We start from the raw sequence: 6,945 nt of genomic DNA, 5'->3' as shown, positions 1-6,945 counted from the left end.
GGCGGGCTAGGAGGACCCCAGATCTGCCACGCACCGGGCCAGGGATGGGACCGAGGGTGGCAACAGCTCCATGGGCCAGCGGAGGAGCCCGGATCGCCCCTTCTATACCTGGGGAGCTGTGCGACCAGAGGGGCAGGAGAGGGGTGACACGGAAAGGGGTGGGGTTGTCAATCACCTGGGCGGCCGGGACTCGGGCAGCCTCCCCATGCAAATGATCCCGGTGACTCACGGAAAGTTTGGGCTAGACACAAAAGCGCAGCCTCCCCACCCCATCCCACCCACCCCTGCTCCTTCCCCCGCAGCTCGCGGCCGCCCCCTCCCCAGCCCCGCCAACAAAAGGCCGGAGCCCAGCGGAGCATGAAGGAGTGAATGGCCTGGCCCCTGCCTGGTGACGTCCCACCAGACAGATGGCAACAGTTGCCCCACACCAGTTGCAAGCTTCCTTTCATCCTCCTTCCAGCAATAAAGGAGAAGGCCCGGGCCCTCGGAGCCGATCAGCTCCTCAGAGCAGCCCGAAGGCTGGGTGGGGGAGGAGAGCGCCGCGGCCGGGAGGTGAGGGGCACCGACGCGGGATGTCTGGCTGCAAAACAAAAAGTTGGCTGGAAGGGCTGGCGCTGGGGCCAGCTTGCCCATCTGTTCTCTTTTGGGAAGCTCTGCCCCCACGCTCCTCCTCGGCTTCTGGCCAGCTCTGTGCAGAGCCGGGGCCCCTGGGAAGAGGACATCAGTTAGGGGCAGCACACCAGGCCGCAGTAGTGTGGGGCTTTGTGTTTTGCACCATAGAGTAAAATCCTTGACTGGGCATTGTTTTGCCTCTTCAGAAATAGGTTAAATGTCAACCACAAGGCCTCGGGGACAGGTGGATGACAGTACTGGTCGGGTATTCTGCAGTTAAATAATCCTGTCCCAGAATGGGATTCTGTCAGTCATCCTCTGGTCCCCTCAGACCTTAAGAAGCTAGTGACAGGAGTGGGCCAGAAGTCTGAAGCATCCATCCTTGGCTCACCATCTGCTTGTTGCTTAATTCCTGGCAAGTGTCTGGGCTGGCTGAGTCCTAGTTTCCTAGATTGGGGTAAAAACACCCAGCACCTACTTCCTAGCATGGTGGAGAGTAGGCAGGAGAGGCTATGCAAACAAGGCATTTGTCTCAATATCACCCGGGCCATACAAGTCAGGAGCTGGGGCAGGTGTGGCTCTTTATACATTTTTCAAAATACTTGGAATTTACTGTTTCATGAGGTGACTGAGACCAGAAAGCTCTGAGGCAATGCAATGTCCTGTGTTTAAAAGTTGAAGGAGCGGTGGAGCTGCAGCTGGTACCTTCTGCCAGTCTCCTAAATCTCAGGTCTGTGGTCTCCTTTCTCCCTCTGGCTTCCCACATCAGCCCAGCCTGACCTATGAAGAGGTTTGGGGGACTCGGGTTAGATGCTAAGAGACCTGGATAAACTCAGAATAAAGGGGGTTGCGCTCCCTTATTGAGGGGAGCTTGATAGTAGACCACTTGCCTAGCATATGTGAGACCCTGGCTTTGGTCTCCAGCACCTAAAAACAAAAAAGAAAATCGCAGAATAAAAGAGAACCATTCCCTATGTCATAACACAGTGAAAAGGTGTAGCAGATTATGATCCCAAGGCTGTAGACGTGGATTCTTCTGCCGGCCACCTCAGTGGCGCTTTCTGTAGGACTGAGCTGGGGAGCTGAAGAGCCAGTGGGCGGAGGAGCATGGGGAAACACAGGGCTCAAAGCAACATAGAGAACAGTGTTCAGCGCTTGACACACGCTTCCTAGCTGGCCTCCTGCCCTTCACTTCTGCCTGTCTGCCTGACCTCTTCATATTTGCATTGGCCAAGGGACAGATCTGCTTTGCGTTTCTTCTCTTTAACATCAGATAGTAAAGATGGGGGCTGGGGATTTAGCTCAGTGGCAAAGCGCCTGCCTGGCAAGCGCAAGGTCGTGAGTTCGGTTCCCGGTACCGGAGGGAAAAAAAAAAAAAAAAAAGATCAGATAGTAAAGATGTGTTGGCTCCAAAGGCATTTCTCAAAACATCTCTTTCCCAATCCTTGTTCAAGCTGGCCTCACCCTCTCTGATCATTTCCACTTGTCTAGCAACCACCTGAGCACTTATGTGTAATATAATGTATCATTCTGTGTAAATCCATTAGTTTGCATTTAATCCTGTGTAGTCAGTGTCTTAGTCCGGTGCTTTCATATATAATTATCCAGTCACCTCCTTCGGACTGGCACCGCCCTGAGGACCAATCCCTGTTCTCTTTCCCCTGCCACCCCTCGTCTCTGTGCTTCTTACAAGGTCTCATCTCTGCATACAAGAGAGCTCTTACTCAGGGACATTCATTCCCTGCCTGCCAGACAAAAGGCTAAGAACTTAACATCATAAAAAGTTTCCAAGCTGCATGTTCAACTGGTCCTGTGCTAGACCTCAGATGTAGCCCTGTTCTAAGGCTAGCATTGATCCACATCAATCTCTCACATTCAGAGAGCACTACAATCATTACAAGGGCCTTTACATCCTGTTCTATCCTCTTAGGCATCTTTAAATCTCATCCTAGAACACAATCAGTGTTCTACCCCTCCCCTCAAGCACCACCAGAGAAGGCTATTGGTCAAGCAGTAACTATGACAGGGAGATTATTTTCCTTTTGTATAAACAAGAGAAGCCACTGAGACCTAAGCCTCCACCCTGAGCAGGCCCAGTAAGAGAGGAAATGGGTCACAATGAACACAAGCAGTTCCTGTGTTTTGCACCAGGGCTGGGAAATCAACAGCTGAAATTCCTGATTAGGGTGAAGGTCTGGCTTGTTGGTCTGAATTAGACTGGGATTTCTCCAACTGAAAAGAGGCAAAGGGCAAAGGAGAGAGAGGGAGAAACTCCACTGCAGCACCTCAGGCCTTCTTGCTTCAGCTTCCACTAACAGCATCTGTGGTCTGTGAGTTACAGATCCTGTGGTGGACCCTGACTGTCAGGAGTGAGCTCTTGGACCCGATACGCACCTCCACAGACGTGACTGAGGGAGGGAGAAATTACTTCCTGCTGGATTCTTTTTTTAATCATTAAAGACTAAAATAAATGGCAATGATTTTACAGAGGAGAGACAATCAGACAGCTTATCTTTTACACAATAGATTGCCAGCTGAACTGTGGTTTGGTATAAAGTTCCTGGAATTCAGAAACCAGAGGGCTAAGGATGACAGGGTGAAACAGAAGAAATCCTGGGTTCCATTTTGCCTGAATTATTCTCGTGTCTTTTTTTTCTCAAGCTCGTCCTGACTGCCACTGTCTAGCACTGTGCCCATGGGTAATTCACCTGACTGAACCTCAGTTTTCTCACCCATGGTACAAAGGTAGCAATAATTTCAACCCTACAGAGTTGCTCTGAGGACTCTTTAGATGATGGCCACACCAGGTGCTCACTGTCATCTGTGCTCATGTTGCTCTGCCAGCCCATCCCAGACATCGACAGAAAAAGAGTGAACTACCATTCCCAGGCGTTCAGTCACATCACTGTTGAGAGCCCACTATGTGCCAAGCCCTCAATAGGGCCTGCAAGCCCTGAGGATACAACAGAGCACCAAAACACACACCCTCAAGCCAGGTTGCACACCTGTAATCCCAGCACTCTGGGAGGCTGAGAGTTTGAGCCCAGCCTGGGCAAATTAATGACTTGGTGAGACCCTTGGCCCAGGGAGACAGCTCAATGCAAAGATTCCGGGTTCAATCCCTGGTACCAAACACTAAAACAAAACAAAGAACACAGCCCTGGTCCCTGGGAGTCAACAGCCTGCAGGGAAACAGAGGTAAATGAAATAATCATGCAGGTAAGCGCACCATTTCAACTCAAATGGAGATGGTGGAGCCAAAAACACCGCCCTGCCTGCCTGGTTAGAGTGGCTGGGGAGAACACGTGAGTGCTCATCTCTGCTCCAAGCCGACGATGGCCCAGGAGGCTACAGCCTGGTGATGACAGCAGCGTGTAGCTGCTTCAGGTCTGAGCTGAGGAAACAGAGGCTTCGGGGAGATCTCCCTGCCACTCTCAGCCGTGGCTCGGGCAGCAATGCCACCACAACATGGAGGGGGACTCGGCCGAACCTGGGCTTCAGATCAGCGTCCAGAAAGGCCATGCCTTTGCCTTGAGGTCTTTGGGGTGACATACCATACTTTAGGTCCTAACCCTTCCCTCTTCCCCCTGGACAGGAGAAGTGGGGTTGGGAAGGTTTTAGACGTGTCACTCATGAAATGACCTCTCCAGACTGAGCCAGCAGCTGCTGCCACTGTGCCCAGGAAGCCTTATTCCTCCTCAGCCTGGTTCTGTTTTTGTGTTCCCACAGGGCAGGTGTCGGGAGGCAGCTGATTTTTGTGGTCAGTTCTCCCCAGATACAGGAGCGCCAGCCTCCCCCACAGCCCCTGCCATTGGCTAACAGGAAGCCAGAGCAGACTGTGTCTCCCGCCCTCCACCACCCAGACAGCAAATACAGAGGGTACAGGAAACACCTGGAGGGGAGGGCAGCTGGCAAGGGAAGCTGCCCGAGAGAAGAGAGGAGTTTGTGGGGAGTAGTTAGGCCCGGGAGGAGCTGGGGGAGGGGTCTGGTGCTTAATTACACAGCTCTCAGCATCCAGCAGCTGCTGAGAACAACAGCTGAGTTGCTCGAGTGTGGTGCGCTGTACCCCTCCCCCAACCACACACAGCAAAGGGTCCATTCCTCTCCTGGCACCAGCTTTCCTAGCCCAGGACAAGCATAGCCAGGACAAGCATAGCCAGGACAAGCACAACTATACAGGACACTGCTCAAGGCTTCAGCCTCCTTACCCTCAGCCACAGATTCTGAGCCTGTTGGAACCAAGCATATTAAAACCCATGGTCCAAGCAGGAAAATCCAGTCCTCATGTCAGTCCGGGTTATGTGAAAGTTCATTCCAAAAATAATTTTCCACCTATTTCCAAACTTACTTCTCTAGGTCACCACCCATATCTGCCTGTTTGCTGTGTACTGTCTCCGTGTGTCGTGGTTCAGTCCTACAGAGAAGGTTCAATGAAGCCAAGATTGTGCCAGCTGGGGTGTAGACCGTGCACTGGGAAGTGTACACACAGGCAGCGCAGCTCACAGACTCCTTCTCTCTGTCTTGGGAAACTCCCAAATAAGCCACTTTGCCTTTTAGATCCAGAGTGAGGGCTGGGGAGGGGAGATGAGGGTCCTTGGTTTACATCTTCCCCTGGACTCAGCCATGGGTCTTTTCATTCAACAGCCAGTGTGCTGAGGCTGCTGGTGCCAAGTAGCGGGCCAGCACACGGGGTAGAGAAGGAGAAGAGGTCAGTGGATCACTCTACGGTGACACAAGACAACAGCTAGAGTCCAGAGCTGCCAGACATCAACCCAAGGCAATACACCATGCTCTGTTTTTGTTATAAAGGTGTGAGCAGTAATAAATTGTGTGTATACGTCATGAAGCAGCCGCAGGAGTGGGGTGGAAGCCCCTGCACCCCTGTTTCCAGGTGTGTCATAGATCACACAACAGGGGCTGTGCAGGTGTGCACTCCAAAAAAGCCAACACAGATGCTGAACGCTTGGCCACCACCATTAGAATCTGGGGAGATGGCAAATAAAAGTCTACATTTCCAGTGTCTTGTCTCACTGGTCTCCCATGAAAAAGGAGCAGAGGCCTTTTTCAGATGAGGTTTCCTCTCCCTCTGGGTTTATGCGATCCTCTGTCCTGCCGTCCTCACTCCCTCACTTGTTTACTGCCTGGTACCCACCAAACTTTAAACGGCCCCTCCCCCTCAGAAAATACAGTAGTTCTCGCCCCAACCCACCCAGCCATTACCTCCCCTTATCTGATGTGCTGTAGGCAGCCTGTCCGGTTTACTGGACAAGGGTTGAATTGAGGCCCGCCCTTGTTTGTGGGACTGGGATAGGGAGTGGTGGAGCCAGGTTCTTGCTGGGAACCAAGCAACTTGGACCTGCTGAGGCGTACTAAGTTGTTCTTGGTTTTGTTTCCTTTTTGTTTTGTGGCCCTGGGTTCAATTCTTAAAGCAGGGGAAAGGACTGGATCCACATCTAGGACACAGTTTTGTATAAGATTGTACCGGATTATTATCAAGGGTCCTGGCAGCCTCTTAGGCTGAACTCCAATGTTTTTCTTGCCAGCTGTGCAAAGAAATGTGTGCAGAGACAGCCAGAGAGCTCAGGCTTGCCCTTCTCGGCTTCCCTGTTATGGAAAGGCGAGCACGTGGGAGTGAGTGCACAGGCCATAGGAATGGAGGTCAGCAGAACTGCTATTGGAGAGACTCATTCCCCACCCATTTTGTGTGTGAATGAGCACGTAGCCCAGTTCAGTGTTAATCCACAAACAGACTGTGGAGCCAAGGAGGTCAGGTGCCTAGCAAAGGCACTGTACTTTTCCACAGGAAAGACAGAGGTCAGCCATGAGACCCTTCAGCTAACAACTGTTCCCTTGGCAGGTACTTGTAGAACACCTACTATGGACCAGGGCTTTTGGATTATGAAGATTTTAAAACAAACGTTTGGGATTCATCTTTCCAGAGGAGAGACCAGACCACAGACTGCTTTGAGGTTGTTAGACGTAGTCACTCTTGAAGGTACTAGTTGATACTTTTATTTTATTCACTTCAGTGCTGGAGATGGACCTTACAGCGCAGGACCTTACAGATGTTCAGCGTGCTTTTTACCACTGAACCGGCACTATTTATAATGCTTATAACCCATGATCAGTATGCCAGCATCCTTCATCTAAAGACCGACTCAGAGCCCTTGAAGAGACGAGGTCCCCATCTATCCACAACAACACTTTCCATTTGTTGAGTACTTCAGTGTGCTGGGATTTAGTGTAAGTGGTTTATAGACCTCATTGTATCTTCATAACATTGTGAAGCGGGTTCCATTCTCAACCCCACTTTATACCTGTGGATACTGAGGC

Source organism: Chinchilla lanigera, unplaced genomic scaffold (genome assembly GCF_000276665.1).
Source record: "Chinchilla lanigera isolate Chin_1 unplaced genomic scaffold, ChiLan1.0 scaffold00005, whole genome shotgun sequence".
Taxonomy (NCBI): Eukaryota; Metazoa; Chordata; class Mammalia; order Rodentia; family Chinchillidae; genus Chinchilla; species Chinchilla lanigera.
Note: the sequence above shows the minus strand (reverse complement) of the source record.